Source organism: Parasteatoda tepidariorum, unplaced genomic scaffold (assembly GCF_982258835.1).
Source record: "Parasteatoda tepidariorum strain Cologne lab strain unplaced genomic scaffold, Ptep-v5.0 scaffold_12, whole genome shotgun sequence".
Lineage (NCBI taxonomy): Eukaryota > Metazoa > Arthropoda > Arachnida > Araneae > Theridiidae > Parasteatoda > Parasteatoda tepidariorum.
This window is the reverse complement of record NW_028257371.1, coordinates 821,709-840,394: the sequence shown is the minus strand read 5'-3', so window position 1 is coordinate 840,394 and position 18,686 is coordinate 821,709. Positions and strand designations below refer to the sequence as shown.

The 18,686-nt window shown below is 33.5% G+C and overlaps 1 protein-coding gene across 2 annotated transcripts in view; it reads right to left on the bottom strand.

Annotated features, from left to right (window-relative positions):
- LOC147800845 (transcription-associated protein 1-like) overlaps positions 1-18,686 on the bottom strand; it is an 84,007-nt gene that overhangs the window by 26,989 nt on the left and 38,332 nt on the right. The window lies entirely within an intron of this gene.

The window sequence follows — 18,686 nt, the reverse complement described above, 5'->3', positions numbered from 1 at the left end:
CGGAGGATGATCCGAAGACATGCCATCACAATTTTGATCCTGTGCGGAAGGGATGGCACCCCCGCTTCGGTAGCCCGACGACCTGCGCGCGAAGTCGAGCACTTTACGGTAGCACAGTTTAACGAGGACCAATACCGCACACCGTCGGTCCCTACGCCGACTGATCCAAGTGGTCACCCACCCGCACACTGACCTTAGCCAGTGATGCTTGACTTCGGTGATCTGCTGGGAACCGTGTCTTAACGATCAGTCCACTGCGGGACTTTCTTTTTTACAATGTCGGACATAATAAATATAAATAAATCACTGAATAAAACCAAGGCTTAACTCGATCTGCCGCTGACGTTTGCCGCAGAGCCAGCGTGTGACGGCAGATCGAGTTAAGCCTGGATAAAACAAAAAACTTCGTTGTCATTAGTAGGGAACGTATCATCTTTCAAGCAATTTGAGTATTAATAAATTATTTATAAATGAAAAATTTTTTAGTTTAAAGATAAAAAAATTCTTTTTTGTTTTTTGCCCCATCATTCGATCATCAGACTATTTAATACCCGGTAACATAATACGTGGTCCAATTAAAATATTATGGGTCAATATTAAGGTCTGATATCGGGCCTTGCGTTAATATTGAAAATTGACTTCGAAACGCCTCGTCCTAAAGGTTTTTAGAAGACGAATTTCCTCATTTTAAAGCGATTGAACGCACTATTTTAGATATGCGTACATAGTGAACAACAGGGCCACATTGTGTATCCCCTATGAGGTCTATAATTATTTCCTCAGGAAGGGTACTCAATAACCCGGTAATATGATACGTGGTCCTATTTGAATATTATAGGTTAATATAAGAGGGAGATATATGACCATATTTTTATACAGAAAATAGACTTCGAATTTCTTCATTTAAAAGTTCATTAAAAGTCTGTGAGAAAGTTAGATTTGAAGGCACGGAGGTCCCGGGATCGACACACTGCAACGGTCGACTTTGAATTTTTTTTATTAATTTTATATTATGTTTATTAAAATACTTTTCAACAATTTAACGTGAGTCAAGTGTTCTGTATATAGAAATAACTATTTTTCTTTTCTGAAATAGCGAATAATAGCTAATAAACGGTTAAATTTTGATAATTTTTATTTATTTATTTATGTTATTTTTTAACTTTTTTTTCAATATTTTTAAGTAAATAAAGTGTTCTGTCCATGAAAAAAATTATTATTTTTTTTTTTAAGAGTGAATAATGACTGAAAAAGGGACAAAAGTCGTATCAGGAGGCACTCACACATCACACCCCGTACATCCCTATAATATTAACCTATAAATTTAAAACTGGGGCAGAAATTAGAGTTTAATGTGACGAACAACTGTACCCGAGGACATTTTTATAGACCCATTAGTGGGCCGAAAATGGGCCAAAATAAGTTTGTTTACTAACCGGGATAAGGTGTTTTAAGCTAAATATTCGCGGAGTAGGCATGTGAAGCATGGCGCTGTTGGTAAAGCTGTGAGGGAAGTTAGATTTGTTGTTTCGGGGGCCATGGGTTCGAAACCCTGCGAGGGTCGACATTCGGGTTTTTTCTTTTCTTTATATTATTTTTTTCAATATATTTTTTGATATTTTAACCTGAATCAAGTGTTCTGTATATAAAAAAAAACTAATTTTTCTTTGGGATATAGCGAATAATGGCTAATAAACGGATAAATTTCGGATAATTTTTATTTATTTATTTATTCTAATTTATATCGTTTTTTTAACTTCTTTTTAATATTTTAAAGCGAATAAAGTGTTCTATATGTGAAAAGAAATATTTTTCTTTGTTAAGGAGCGAATAATGGCTGAAAAAGGGACAGTAGCAGAGATGCCAACTGCTCCGGACACGCCAAAATAATTTAAAAAACGGTAAATAACTACAATTTAAAATTTGTGAACATTTGAATAATTTTGTTAATTTTTAAAAGGTTTAACATGTCATAATTGTAATGAAGTGCTGAATATATAAGCCTACGAATTATTTAGAAATAGTGGTGGATAAAAATCGACTGAAATGAATTTATTAAAACAAAGAATCACAATTGATAAACTACCACTTTAAAATAAACATTTGCTGTCCGTAGCAAGTTGGCATCTCTGCAGTAGTCATATCAGGAGGCACGCACACATCACACCTCGTAACTCCCAGTAATATTAACCTATACATTTAAAACTCCGCCCAAAATTAGAATTTAATGTATCGAACAATTGTGCCGAAGGATTTTTTTATATACCAATTAGTGGGCTAACAATCTGCCAAAATAAGTTTTGTTTACTAACCGGGAGGAGGTGTTTTAAGCTAAATATTCGCGGAGCAGGCATGTGAATCATGGCGCAGTTGGTAAAGCTGTGTGGCAAGTTAGATTTACTGTTCCGGGGGCCATGGGTTCGAAACCCTGCGACGATCGACATTTAACTTTTTTTTTTAATATTATTTTTTTAAATATATTTTTTGATATTTTAACTTGAATCAAGTGTTCTGTATACAGAAAAAAGCAATTTTTTTGGGGGGGGGGGGGTAGCGAAAAATGGCTAATAAACGGATAAATTTCGAAAAATTTTTATTTATTTATTTATTTTAATTTATATTATTTTTTTAACTTCTTTTCAATCTTTTTAAGCGAATAAAGTGTTCTATACGTGAAAAGAAATATTTTTCTTTGTTAAGGAGCGAATAATTGCTGAAAAAGCGACAGAAGTCATATTAGGAGGCACGCACACATCACACCTCGTAACTCCCTGTAATATTAACCTATACATTTAAAACTCCGCCCAAAATTAGAATTTAATGTATCGAACAATTTTACAGAAGGATTTTTTTATATACCAATTAGTGGGCTAACAATCTGCCAAAATAAGTTTTGTTTACTAACCGGAAGGTGGTGTTTTAAGCTAAATATTCGCGGGGCAGGCATATGAATCATGGCGCAGTTGGTTAAGCTGCGTGGCAAGTTATATTTGCTGTTCCAGGGGCCATGGGTTCGAAACCCTGCGACGATCGACATTCAAATTTTTTCTTTTTTTTTTATATTATTTTTTTAACATATTTTTTGATATTTTAACGCGAATCAAGTGTTCTGTATATAAAAAAAAACTATTTTTTCTTCGGGAAATAGCGAATAATAGCTAATACTCGGATAAATTTCGGATAAATTTTATTTATTTATTTATTTTAATTTATATTATTTTTTTTAACTTCTTTTCAATATTTTAATGCGAATAAAGTGTCAAATATGTCAAAAGAAATATTTTTCTTTGTTAAAGAGCGAATAAGGGCTGAAAAAGGGGCAGAAGTCATATCAGGAGGAACGCACACATCACACCCCATAACTCCTTATAATATTAACCTATAATTTTCAAACTCCGCCAAAAATTAGAATTTAATGAATCGAAAAATTATACTAATGGATTTTTTTATATACCAATTAGTGGGCCCACAATCTGCCAAAATAAGTTTTGTTTACTAACCGGGAGCAGGTGTTTTAAGCTAAATATTCGCGGGGCAGGCATATGAATCATGGCGCAGTTGGTAAAGCTGTGTGGTAAGTTAGATTTGTTGTCCCGGGGGCCATGTGTTCCAATCCCTGCGAGGGTCGACATTAATATTTTTTCTTATCTTTATATTATTATTTTAAATATATTTTTTTGATATTTTAACGTGAATCAAGTGTTCTGTATATAAAAAAAAAACTATTTTTTCTTGGGGAAATAGCGAATAATAGCTAATAATCGGATAAATTTCAGATAAATTTTATTTATTTATTTATTTTAATTTATATTATTTTTTAACTGCTTTTCAATATTTTAATGCGAATAAAGTGTCAAATATGTCAAAAGAAATATTTTTCTTTGTTAAAGAGCGAATAATGGCTGAAATAGGGACGGAAGTCATATCAGGAGGCACGCACACATCACACCCCGTAAATCCCTATAATATTTACCTATAAATTTCAAACTCCGCCCAAAATTAGAATTTAATGTATCAAGCAATTGTACCGAAGGAATTTTTTATATACCGATTAGTGGGCCCACAATCTGCCAAAATAAGTTTTGTTTACTAACCGGAAGCAGGTGTTTTAAGCTAAATATTCGCGGGACAGGCATATGAATCATGGCGCAGTTGGTAAACCTAAGAGGCAAGTTAGATTTGTTGTTCCGGGGGCCATGGGTTCGAAACCCTGTAACGGTCGACATTCAAATTTTTCCTTTTTTTTATATTATTTTTTTTAAATATATTTTTTGATATTTTAACCTGAATCAAGTGTTCTGTATATAAAAAAAAACTAATTTTTCTTTGGGATATAGCGAATAATAGCTAATAAACGGATAAATTTCGGATAATTTTTATTTATTTATTTATTCTAATTTATATCGTTTTTTTAACTTCTTTTTAATATTTTAAAGCGAATAAAGTGTTCTATATGTGAAAAGAAATATTTTTCTTTGTTAAGGAGCGAATAATGGCTGAAAAAGGGACAGTAGTCATATCAGGTGGCACGCACACATCACACCTCGTAACTCCCAGTAATATTAACCTATACATTTAAAACTCCGCCCAAAATTAGAATTTAATGTATCGAACAATTGTGCCGAAGGATTTTTTTATATACCAATTAGTGGGCTAACAATCTGCCAAAATAAGTTTTGTTTACTAACCGGGAGGAGGTGTTTTAAGCTAAATATTCGCGGAGCAGGCATGTGAATCATGGCGCAGTTGGTAAAGCTGTGTGGCAAGTTAGATTTGCTGTTCCGGGGGCCATGGGTTCGAAACCCTGCGACGATCGACATTTAACTTTTTTTTTTAATATTATTTTTTTAAATATATTTTTTGATATTTTAACTTGAATAAAGTGTTCTGTATACAAAAAAAAAGCAATTTTTTTGGGGGGGGGGTAGCGAAAAATGGCTAATAAACGGATAAATTTCGAAAAATTTTTATTTATTTATTTATTTTAATTTATATTATTTTTTTAACTTCTTTTCAATCTTTTTAAGCGAATAAAGTGTTCTATACGTGAAAAGAAATATTTTTCTTTGTTAAGGAGCGAATAATTGCTGAAAAAGCGACAGAAGTCATATTAGGAGGCACGCACACATCACACCTCGTAACTCCCTGTAATATTAACCTATACATTTAAAACTCCGCCCAAAATTAGAATTTAATGTATCGAACAATTTTACAGAAGGATTTTTTTATATACCAATTAGTGGGCTAACAATCTGCCAAAATAAGTTTTGTTTACTAACCGGGAGGTGGTGTTTTAAGCTAAATATTCGCGGGGCAGGCATATGAATCATGGCGCAGTTGGTTAAGCTGCGTGGCAAGTTATATTTGCTGTTCCAGGGGCCATGGGTTCGAAACCCTGCGACGATCGACATTCAAATTTTTTCTTTTTTTTTATATTATTTTTTTTAAATATATTTTTTGATATTTTAACCTGAATCAAGTGTTCTGTATATAAAAAAAAACTAATTTTTCTTTGGGATATAGCGAATAATAGCTAATAAACGGATAAATTTCGGATAATTTTTATTTATTTATTTATTCTAATTTATATCGTTTTTTTAACTTCTTTTTAATATTTTAAAGCGAATAAAGTGTTCTATATGTGAAAAGAAATATTTTTCTTTGTTAAGGAGCGAATAATGGCTGAAAAAGGGACAGTAGTCATATCAGGTGGCACGCACACATCACACCTCGTAACTCCCAGTAATATTAACCTATACATTTAAAACTCCGCCCAAAATTAGAATTTAATGTATCGAACAATTGTGCCGAAGGATTTTTTTATATACCAATTAGTGGGCTAACAATCTGCCAAAATAAGTTTTGTTTACTAACCGGGAGGAGGTGTTTTAAGCTAAGTATTCGCGGAGCAGGCATGTGAATCATGGCGCAGTTGGTAAAGCTGTGTGGCAAGTTAGATTTGCTGTTCCGGGGGCCATGGGTTCGAAACCCTGCGACGATCGACATTTAACTTTTTTTTTTAATATTATTTTTTTAAATATATTTTTTGATATTTTAACTTGAATAAAGTGTTCTGTATACAAAAAAAAAGCAATTTTTTTTTGGGGGGGGGGGGGTAGCGAAAAATGGCTAATAAACGGATAAATTTCGAAAAATTTTTATTTATTTATTTATTTTAATTTATATTATTTTTTTAACTTCTTTTCAATCTTTTTAAGCGAATAAAGTGTTCTATACGTGAAAAGAAATATTTTTCTTTGTTAAGGAGCGAATAATTGCTGAAAAAGCGACAGAAGTCATATTAGGAGGCACGCACACATCACACCTCGTAACTCCCTGTAATATTAACCTATACATTTAAAACTCCGCCCAAAATTAGAATTTAATGTATCGAACAATTTTACAGAAGGATTTTTTTATATACCAATTCGTGGGCTAACAATCTGCCAAAATAAGTTTTGTTTACTAACCGGGAGGTGGTGTTTTAAGCTAAATATTCGCGGGGCAGGCATATGAATCATGGCGCAGTTGGTTAAGCTGCGTGGCAAGTTATATTTGCTGTTCCAGGGGCCATGGGTTCGAAACCCTGCGACGATCGACATTCAAATTTTTTCTTTTTTTTTATATTATTTTTTTTAACATATTTTTTGATATTTCAACGCGAATCAAGTGTTCTGTATATAAAAAAAACTATTTTTTCTTGGGGAAAAAGCGAATAATAGCTAATAATCGGATAAATTTCGGATAAATTTTATTTATTTATTTATTTTAATTTATATTATTTTTTTTAACTTCTTTTCAATATTTTAATGCGAATAAAGTGTCAAATATGTCAAAAGAAACATTTTTCTTTGTTAAAGAGCGAATAAGGGCTGAAAAAGGGGCAGAAGTCATATCAGGAGGAACGCACACATCACACCCCATAACTCCTTATAATATTAACCTATAATTTTCAAACTCCGCCAAAAATTAGAATTTAATGAATCGAAAAATTATACTAATGGATTTTTTTATATACCAATTAGTGGGCTAACAATCTGCCAAAATAAGTTTTGTTTACTAACCGGGAGGAGGTGTTTTAAGCTAAATATTCGCGGAGCAGGCATGTGAATCATGGCGCAGTTGGTAAAGCTGTGTGGCAAGTTAGATTTGCTGTTCCGGGGGCCATGGGTTCGAAACCCTGCGACGATCGACATTTAACTTTTTTTTTTAATATTATTTTTTTAAATATATTTTTTGATATTTTAACTTGAATCAAGTGTTCTGTATACAGAAAAAAGCAATTTTTGGGGGGGGGGGTAGCGAAAAATGGCTAATAAACGGATAAATTTCGAAAAATTTTTATTTATTTATTTATTTTAATTTATATTATTTTTTTAACTTCTTTTCAATCTTTTTAAGCGAATAAAGTGTTCTATACGTGAAAAGAAATATTTTTCTTTGTTAAGGAGCGAATAATTGCTGAAAAAGCGACAGAAGTCATATTAGGAGGCACGCACACATCACACCTCGTAACTCCCTGTAATATTAACCTATACATTTAAAACTCCGCCCAAAATTAGAATTTAATGTATCGAACAATTTTACAGAAGGATTTTTTTATATACCAATCAGTGGGCCCACAATCTGCCAAAATATGTTTTGTTTACTAACCGGGAGGAGGGGTTTTAAGCTAAATATTCGTGTTTCAGGCATATGAATCATGGCGCAGTTGGTAAAGCTGTGTGGCAGGTTATATTTGCTGTTCCGGGTGCCATGGGTTCGAAACCCTGCGACGATCGACTTTCAAATTTTTTCTTTTTTTATTAATATTATTTTTTTTAACATATTTTTCGATATTTTAACTTGAATCAAGTGCTCTGTATACAAAAAAAAAAAAACAAATTTTTGGGGGGAAGTAGCGAATAATAGCTAATAATCGGATAAATTTCGGATAAATTTTATTTATTTATTTATTTTATTTTATATTATTTTTTTAACTTCTTTTCAATATTTTAACAAAGAAAGATGCACAATTTTACTCTTAGTACACCTTGCGCATTAGAATCTGTCGAATATATTGTAAAAATAATTTCAAACAATGGAAATAAACCAATTTTCCTGGATTTTTCCAATTTTTACCCATTATTCGCCATTTTCTCAAATTAAAAAAATTATTTCCTATATGTAGGACCCTCTTAAATATATGGAAAAACACATTGAAAAAATAATATAATACAAAATTATCGGAAGAAAAGAAAAGAAATTGTTTGAAAAAATGATAACGCTGGGATTCGAACCAGCGTCCCCTCGCCCCAGCCGTCAGTTACTTGTCCCGTGTCCTGACCACAATACCACTAGAACACCAGAAGCCGGACACAATTTCTCTTCAAAAGTCCTCTTTCTGTCAGCTATCCAATAGAACTTTGAGGGGCCCCCTGCTCCCCCTAATTCATCTATAAAAATTTCCTGCAACAGATATGTTTGGACCATAAACCCCTACTTAAGGTTCGAGTTTGAAAATTATAACTTAATATTCAAGGGAGTTAGACGGCTTCGAAATTCGAACGCCTCCCCGCCATTTTTTTTTATTTATTATATGTTTATTAATATTCCATTATGCGTTCTTTAACGAAAAAAGATGCACAATTTTACTCTTAGAACACCTTACGCATTAGAAACTGTCGAATATATTGTAAAAATAATTTAAAACATTGGAAATAAACCAATTTTACTGGATTTTTCCAGTTTTTACCCATTTTTCGCCATTTTCTCAAATTAAAAAATTTATTTCCTATATGAAGGACCCTCTTAAATATGGAAAAACACATTGAAAAAATAATATAATACAAAATTATCGGAAGAAAAAAAAAGAAATTTTTTGAAAAAATGATAACGCTGGGATTCGAACCAGCGTCCCCTCGCCCCAGCCGTCAGTTACTTGTCCCGTGTCCTGACCACAATACCACTAGAACACGAGAAGCCGGACACAATTTCTCTTCAAAAGTCCTCTTTCTGTCAGCTATCCAATAGAACTTTGAGGGGCCCCCTGCTCCCCCTAATTCATCTATAAAAATTTCCTGCAACAGATATGTTTGGACCATAGACCCCTACTTAAGGTTCGAGTTTGAAAATTATAACTTAATATTCAAGGGAGTTAGACGGCTTCGAAATTCGAACCCCACCCCGCCATTTTTTATTTATTTATTATATGTTTATTATTATTCCATTATGCGTTCTTTAGCGAAGAAAGATGCACAATTTTACTCTTAGTACACCTTACGCATTAGAAACTGTCGAATATATTGTAAAAATAATTTAAAACAATGGAAATAAACCAATTTTCCTGGATTTTTCCTGTTTTTACCCATTATTCGCCATTTTCTCAAATTAAAAAATTTATTTCCTATATGTAGGACCCTCTTAAATATGGAAAAACACATTGAAAAAATAATATAATACAAAATTATCGGAAGAAAAAAAAAAGAAATTTTTTGAAAAAATGATAACGCTGGGATTCGAACCTGCGCCCCCTCGCCCCAGCCGTCAGTTACTTGTCCTGTGTCCTGACCACAATACCACTAGAACACTAGAAGCCAAACACAATTTCTCTTCAAAAGTCCTCTTTCTGTCAGCTATCCAATAGAACTTTGAGGGGCCCCCTGCTCCCCCTAATTCATCTATAAAAATTTCCTGCACCAGATATGTTTGGACCATAGACCCCTACTTAAGGTTCGAGTTTGAAAATTATAACTTAATATTCAAGGGAGTTAGACGACTTCGAAATTCGAACGCCTCCCCGCCATTTTTTTTTATTTATTATATGTTTATTAATATTTCATTATGCGTTCTTTAACAAAAAAAGATGCACAATTTTACTCTTAGAACACTTTACGCATTAGAAACTGTCGAATATATTGTAAAAATAATTTAAAACATTGGAAATAAACCAATTTTACTGGATTTTTCCAGTTTTTACCCATTTTTCGCCATTTTCTCAAATTAAAAAATTTATTTCCTATATGAAGGACCCTCTTAAATATGGAAAAACACATTGAAAAAATAATATAATACAAAATTATCGGAAGAAAAAAAAAGAAATTTTTTGAAAAAATGATAACGCTGGGATTCGAACCAGCGTCCCCTCGCCCCAGCCGTCAGTTACTTGTCCCGTGTCCTGACCACAATACCACTAGAACACGAGAAGCCGGACACAATTTCTCTTCAAAAGTCCTCTTTCTGTCAGCTATCCAATAGAACTTTGAGGGGCCCCCTGCTCCCCCTAATTCATCTATAAAAATTTCCTGCAACAGATATGTTTGGACCATAGACCCCTACTTAAGGTTCGAGTTTGAAAATTATAACTTAATATTCAAGGGAGTTAGACGGCTTCGAAATTCGAACCCCACCCCGCCATTTTTTATTTATTTATTATATGTTTATTATTATTCCATTATGCGTTCTTTAGCGAAGAAAGATGCACAATTTTACTCTTAGTACACCTTACGCATTAGAAACTGTCGAATATATTGTAAAAATAATTTAAAACAATGGAAATAAACCAATTTTCCTGGATTTTTCCTGTTTTTACCCATTATTCGCCATTTTCTCAAATTAAAAAATTTATTTCCTATATGTAGGACCCTCTTAAATATGGAAAAACACATTGAAAAAATAATATAATACAAAATTATCGGAAGAAAAAAAAAGAAATTTTTTGAAAAAATGATAACGCTGGGATTCGAACCAGCGTCCCCTCGCCCCAGCCGTCAGTTACTTGTCCCGTGTCCTGACCACAATACCACTAGAACACGAGAAGCCGGACACAATTTCTCTTCAAAAGTCCTCTTTCTGTCAGCTATCCAATAGAACTTTGAGGGGCCCCCTGCTCCCCCTAATTCATCTATAAAAATTTCCTGCACCAGATATGTTTGGACCATAGACCCCTACTTAAGGTTCGAGTTTGAAAATTATAACTTAATATTCAAGGGAGTTAGACGACTTCGAAATTCGAACGCCTCCCCGCCATTTTTTTTTATTTATTATATGTTTATTAATATTTCATTATGCGTTCTTTAACAAAAAAAGATGCACAATTTTACTCTTAGAACACCTTACGCATTAGAAACTGTCGAATATATTGTAAAAATAATTTAAAACATTGGAAATAAACCAATTTTACTGGATTTTTCCAGTTTTTACCCATTTTTCGCCATTTTCTCAAATTAAAAAATTTATTTCCTATATGAAGGACCCTCTTAAATATGGAAAAACACATTGAAAAAATAATATAATACAAAATTATCGGAAGAAAAAAAAAGAAATTTTTTGAAAAAATGATAACGCTGGGATTCGAACCAGCGTCCCCTCGCCCCAGCCGTCAGTTACTTGTCCCGTGTCCTGACCACAATACCACTAGAACACGAGAAGCCGGACACAATTTCTCTTCAAAAGTCCTCTTTCTGTCAGCTATCCAATAGAACTTTGAGGGGCCCCCTGCTCCCCCTAATTCATCTATAAAAATTTCCTGCAACAGATATGTTTGGACCAAAGACCCCTACTTAAGGTTCGAGTTTGAAAATTATAACTTAATATTCAAGGGAGTTTGACGACTTCGAAATTCGAACCCCACCCCGCCATTTTTTTTAATCTATTATATGTTTATTAATATTCCATTATGCGTTCTTTAACAAAGAAAGATGCACAATTTTACTCTTAGAGCACCTTACGCATTAGAAACTGTCGAATATATTGTAAAAATAATTTAAAACAATGGAAATAAACCAATTTTCCTGGATTTTTCCAGTTTTTACCCATTATTCGCCATTTTCTCAAATTGAAAAAATTATTTCCTATTTGTAGGACCCTCTTAAATATGGAAAAACTCATTGAAAAAATAATATAATACAAAATTATCGGAAGAAAAAAAAAGAAATTTTTTGAAAACATGATAACGCTGGGATTCGAACCTGCGCCCCCTCGCCCCTGCCGTCAGTTACTAGTCCCGTGTCCTGACCACAATACCACTAGAACACGAGAAGCCGGACACAATTTCTCTTCAAAAGTCCTCTTTCTGTAAGCTATCCAATGGAACTTTGAGGGGCCCCCTGCTCCCCTTAATTCATCTATAAAAATTTCCTGTAGCAGATATGTTTGGACCATAGACCCCTACTTAAGGTTCGAGTTTGAAAATTATAACTTAATATTCAAGGGAGTTAGACGTCTTCGAAATTCGAACCCAACCCCGCCTTTTTTTTAAATTTATTATATGTTTATTAATATTCCATTATGCGTTCTTCAACAAAGAAAGATGCACAATTTTACTCTTAGAGCACCTTAGGCATTAGAAACTGTCGAGTATATTGTAAAAATAATTTAAAACAATGGAAATAAACCAATTTTCCTGGATTTTTCCAGTTTTACCCATTATTCGCCATTTACTCAAATTGAAAAAATTATTTCCTATTTGCAGGACCCTCTTAAATATTGAAAAACTCATTGAAAAAATAATGTAATACAAAATTATCGGAAGAAAAAAAAAGAAATTTTTTGAAAACATAATAACGCTGGGATTCGAACCTGCGCCTCCTCGCCCCTGCCGTCAGTTACTAGTCCCGTGTCCTGACCACAATACCACTAGAACACGAGAAGCCGGACACAATTTCTCTTCAAAAGTCCTCTTTCTGTAAGCTATCCAATAGAACTTTGAGGGGCCCCCTGCTCCCCTTAATTCATCTATAAAAATTTCCTGCAGCAGATATGTTTGGACCATAGACCCCTACTTAAGGTTCGAGTTTGAAAATTATAACTTAATATTCAAGGGAGTTAGACGTCTTCGAAATTCGAACCCAACCCCGCCTTTTTTTTAAATTTATTATATGTTTATTAATATTCCATTATGCGTTCTTCAACAAAGAAAGATGCACAATTTTACTTTTAGAGCACCTTACGCATTAGAAACTGTCGAATATATTGTAAAAATAATTTAAAACAATGGAAATAAACCAATTTTCCTGGATTTTTCCAGTTTTTACCCATTATTCGCCATTTACTCAAATTGAAAAAATTATTTCCTATTTGTAGGACCCTCTTAAATATGGAAAAACTCATTGAAAAAATAATATAATACAAAATTATCGGAAGAAAAAAAAAGAAATTTTTTGATAAAATGATAACGCTGGGATTCGAACCTGCGCCCCCTCGCCTCAGCCGTCAGTTACTTGTCCCGTGTCCTGACCACAATACCACTAGAACACGAGAAGCCGGACACAATTTCTCTTCAAAAGTCCTCTTTCTGTAAGCTATCCAATAGAACTTTGAGGGGCCCCCTGCTCCCCTTAATTCATCTATAAAAATTTCTTGTAGCAGATATGTTTGGACCATAGACCCCTACTTAAGGTTCGAGTTTGAAAATTATAACTTAATATTCAAGGGAGTTAGACGTCCTCGAAATTCGAACCCAACCCCGCCTTTTTTTTAAATTTATTATATGTTTATTAATATTCCATTATGCGTTCTTCAACAAAGAAAGATGCACAATATTACTCTTAGAGCACCTTACGCATTAGAAACTGTCGAGTATATTGTAAAAATAATTTAAAACAATGGAAATAAACCAATTTTCCTGGATTTTTCCAGTTTTACCCATTATTCGCCATTTACTCAAATTGAAAAAATTATTTCCTATTTGCAGGACCCTCTTAAATATTGAAAAACTCATTGAAAAAATAATATAATACAAAATTATCGGAAGAAAAAAAAAGAAATTTTTTGAAAACATGATAACGCTGGGATTCGAATCTGCGCCCCCTCGCCCCTGCCGTCAATTACTAGTCCCGTGTCCTGACCACAATACCACTAGAACACGAGAAGCCGGACACAATTTCTCTTCAAAAGTCCTCTTTCTGTAAGCTATCCAATAGAACTTTGAGGGGCCCCCTGCTCCCCTTAATTCATCTATAAAAATTTCCTGCAGCAGATATGTTTGGACCATAGACCCCTACTTAAGGTTCGAGTTTGAAAATTATAACTTAATATTCAAGGGAGTTAGACGTCTTCGAAATTCGAACCCAACCCCGCCTTTTTTTTAAATTTATTATATGTTTATTAATATTCCATTATGCGTTCTTCAACAAAGAAAGATGCACAATTTTACTTTTAGAGCACCTTACGCATTAGAAACTGTCGAATATATTGTAAAAATAATTTAAAACAATGGAAATAAACCAATTTTCCTGGATTTTTCCAGTTTGTACCCATTATTCGCCATTTACTCAAATTGAAAAAATTATTTCCTATTTGTAGGACCCTCTTAAATATGGAAAAACTCATTGAAAAAATAATATAATACAAAATTATCGGAAGAAAAAAAAAGAAATTTTTTGATAAAATGATAACGCTGGGATTCGAACCTGCGCCCCCTCGCCCCAGCCGTCAGTTACTTGTCCCGTGTCCTGACCACAATACCACTAGAACACGAGAAGCCGGACACAATTTCTCTTCAAAAGTCCTCTTTCTGTAAGCTATCCAATAGAACTTTGAGGGGCTCCCTGCTCCCCTTAATTCATCTATAAAAATTTCCTGTAGCAGATATGTTTGGACCATAGACCCCTACTTAAGGTTCGAGTTTGAAAATAATAACTTAATATTCAAGGGAGTTAGACGGCTTCGAAATTCGAACCCAACCCCGCCATTTTTTTTATATTTATTATATGTTTATTAATATTCCATTATGTGTTCTTTAACAAAGAAAGATGCACAATTTTACTCTTAGAACACCTTACGCATTAGAAACTGTCGAATATATTGTAAAAATAATTTAAAACAATGGAAATAAACCAATTTTACTGGATTTTTCCAGTTTTTACCCATTATTCGCCATTTTCTCAAATTAAAAAATTTATTTCCTATAAGTAGGACCCTCTTAAATATGGAAAAACACATTGAAAAAATAATATAATACAAAATTATCGGAAGAAAAAAAAAGAAATTTTTTGAAAAAATGATAACGCTGGGATTCGAACCTGCGTCCCCTCGCCCCAGCCGTCAGTTACTTGTCCTGTGTCCTGACCACAATACCACTAGAACACTAGAAGCCGAACACAATTTCTCTTCAAAAGTCCTCTTTCTGTCAGCTATCCAATAGAACTTTGAGGGGCCCCCTGCTCCCCCTAATTCATCTATAAAAATTTCCTGCACCAGATATGTTTGGACCATAGACCCCTACTTAAGGTTCGAGTTTGAAAATTATAACTTAATATTCAAGGGAGTTAGACGACTTCGAAATTCGAACGCCTCCCCGCCATTTTTTTTTATTTATTATATGTTTATTAATATTCCATTATGCGTTCTTTAACAAAAAAAGATGCACAATTTTACTCTTAGAACACCTTACGCAATAGAAACTGTCGAATATATTGTAAAAATAATTTAAAACAATGGAAATAAACCAATTTTACTGGATTTTTCCAGTTTTTACCCATTTTCGCCATTTTCTCAAATTAAAAAATTTATTTCCTATATGAAGGACCCTCTTAAATGTGGAAAAACACATTGAAAAAATAATATAATACAAAATTATCGGAAGAAAAAAAAAGAAATTTTTTGAAAAAATGATAACGCTGGGATTCGAACCAGCGTCCCCTCGCCCCAGCCGTCAGTTACTTGTCCCGTGTCCTGACCACAATACCACTAGAACACGAGAAGCCGGACACAATTTCTCTTCAAAAGTCCTCTTTCTGTCAGCTATCCAATAGAACTTTGAGGGGCCCCCTGCTCCCCCTAATTCATCTATAAAAATTTCCTGCACCAGATATGTTTGGACCATAGACCCCTACTTAAGGTTCGAGTTTGAAAATTATAACTTAATATTCAAGGGAGTTAGACGGCTTCGAAATTCGAACCCCACCCCGCCATTTTTTTTATTATTTATTATATGTTTATTAATATTCCATTATGCGTTCTTTAACAAAGAAAGATGCACAATTTTACTCTTAGAACACCTTACGCATAAGAAACTGTCGAATATATTGTAAAAATAATTTAAAACAATGGAAATAAACCAATTTTCCTGGATTTTTCCAGTTTTTACCCATTTTTCGCCATTTTCTCAAATTAAAAAATTTATTTCCTATATGTAGGACCCTTTTAAATATGGAAAAACACATTGAAAAAATAATATAATACAAAATTATCGGAAGAAAAAAAAAGAAATTTTTTGAAAAAATGATAACGCTGGGATTCGAACCTGCGCTCCCTCTCCCCTGCCGTCAGTTACTTGTCCCGTGTTCTGACCACAATACCACTAGAACACGAGAAGCCGGACACAATTTCTCTTCAAAAGTCCTCTTTCTGTCAGCTATCCAATAGAACTTTGAGGGGCCCCTGCACCACCTAATTCATCTATAAAAATTTCCTGCAGCAGATATGTTTGGACCAAAGACCCCTACTTAAGGATCGAGTTTGAAAATTATAACTTAATATTCAAGGGAGTTAGACGACTTCGAAATTCGAACCCCACCCCGCCATTTTTTTTTATCTATTATATGTTTATTAATATTCCATTATGCGTTCTTTAACAAGGAAAGATGCACAATTTTACTCTTAGAGCACCTTACGCATTAGAAACTGTCGAATATATTGTAAAAATAATTTAAAACAATGGAAATAAACCAATTTTCCTGGATTTTTAAAGTTTTTACCCATTATTCGCCATTTTCTCAAATTGAAAAAATTATTTCCTATTTGTAGGACCCTCTTAAATATGGAAAAACTCATTGAAAAAATAATATAATACAAAATTATCGGAAGAAAAAAAAAGAAAATTTTTGAAAACATGATAACGCTGGGATTCGAACCTGCGCCCCCTCGCCCTTGCCGTCAGTTACTAGTCCCGTGTCCTGACCACAATACCACTAGAACACGAGAAGCCGGACACAATTTCTCTTCAAAAGTCCTCTTTCTGTAAGCTATCCAATAGAACTTTGAGGGGCCCCCTGCTCCCCTTAATTCATCTATAAAAATTTCCTGCAGCAGATATGTTTGGACCATAGACCCCTACTTAAGGTTCGAGTTTGAAAATTATAACTTAATATTCAAGGGAGTTAGACGTCTTCGAAATTCGAACTAAACCCCGCCTTTTTTTTAAATTTATTATATGTTTATTAATATTCCATTATGCGTTCTTCAACAAAGAAAGATGCACAATTTTACTCTTAGAGCACCTTACGCATTAGAAACTGTCGAATATATTGTAAAAATAATTTAAAACAATGGAAATAAACCAATTTTCCTGGATTTTTCCAGTTTTTACCCATTATTCGCCATTTACTCAAATTGAAAAAATTATTTCCTATTTGTAGGACCCTCTTAAATATGGAAAAACTCATTGAAAAAATAATATAATACAAAATTATCGGAAGAAAAAAAAAGAAATTTTTTGAAAACATGATAACGCTGGGATTCGAACCTGCGCCCCCTCGCCCCTGCCGTCAGTTACTAGTCCCGTGTCCTGACCACAATACCACTAGAACACGAGAAACCGGACACAATTTCTCTTCAAAAGTCCTCTTTCTCTAAGCTATCCAATAGAACTTTGAGGGGCCCCCTGCTCCCCCTAATTCATCTATAAAAATTTCCTGCACCAGATATGTTTGGACCATAGACCCCTACTTAAGGTTCGAGTTTGAAAATTATAACTTAATATTCAAGGGAGTTAGACGACTTCGAAATTCGAACGCCTCCCCGCCATTTTTTTTTTATTTATTATATGTTTATTAATATTCCATTATGCGTTCTTTAACAAAAAAAGATGCACAATTTTACTCTTAGAACACCTTACGCATTAGAAACTGTCGAATATATTGTAAAAATAATTTAAAACAATGGAAATAAACCAATTTTACTGGATTTTTCCAGTTTTTACCCATTTTCGCCATTTTCTCAAATTAAAAAATTTATTTCCTATATGAAGGACCCTCTTAAATGTGGAAAAACACATTGAAAAAATAATATAATACAAAATTATCGGAAGAAAAAAAAAGAAATTTTTTGAAAAAATGATAACGCTGGGATTCGAACCAGCGTCCCCTCGCCCCAGCCGTCAGTTACTTGTCCCGTGTCCTGACCACAATACCACTAGAACACGAGAAGCCGGACACAATTTCTCTTCAAAAGTCCTCTTTCTGTCAGCTATCCAATAGAACTTTGAGGGGCCCCCTGCTCCCCCTAATTCATCTATAAAAATTTCCTGCACCAGATATGTTTGGACCATAGACCCCTACTTAAGGTTCGAGTTTGAAAATTATAACTTAATATTCAAGGGAGTTAGACGACTTCGAAATTCGAACCCCACCCCGCCATTTTTTTTATCTATTATATGTTTATTAATATTCCATTATGCGTTCTTTAACAAGGAAAGATGCACAATTTTACTCTTAGAGCACCTTACGCATTAGAAACTGTCGAATATATTGTAAAAATAATTTAAAACAATGGAAATAAACCAATTTTCCTGGATTTTTAAAGTTTTTACCCATTATTCGCCATTTTCTCAAATTGAAAAAATTATTTCCTATTTGTAGGACCCTCTTAAATATGGAAAAACTCATTGAAAAAATAATATAATACAAAATTATCGGAAGAAAAAAAAAGAAAATTTTTGAAAACATGATAACGCTGGGATTCGAACCTGCGCCCCCTCGCCCTTG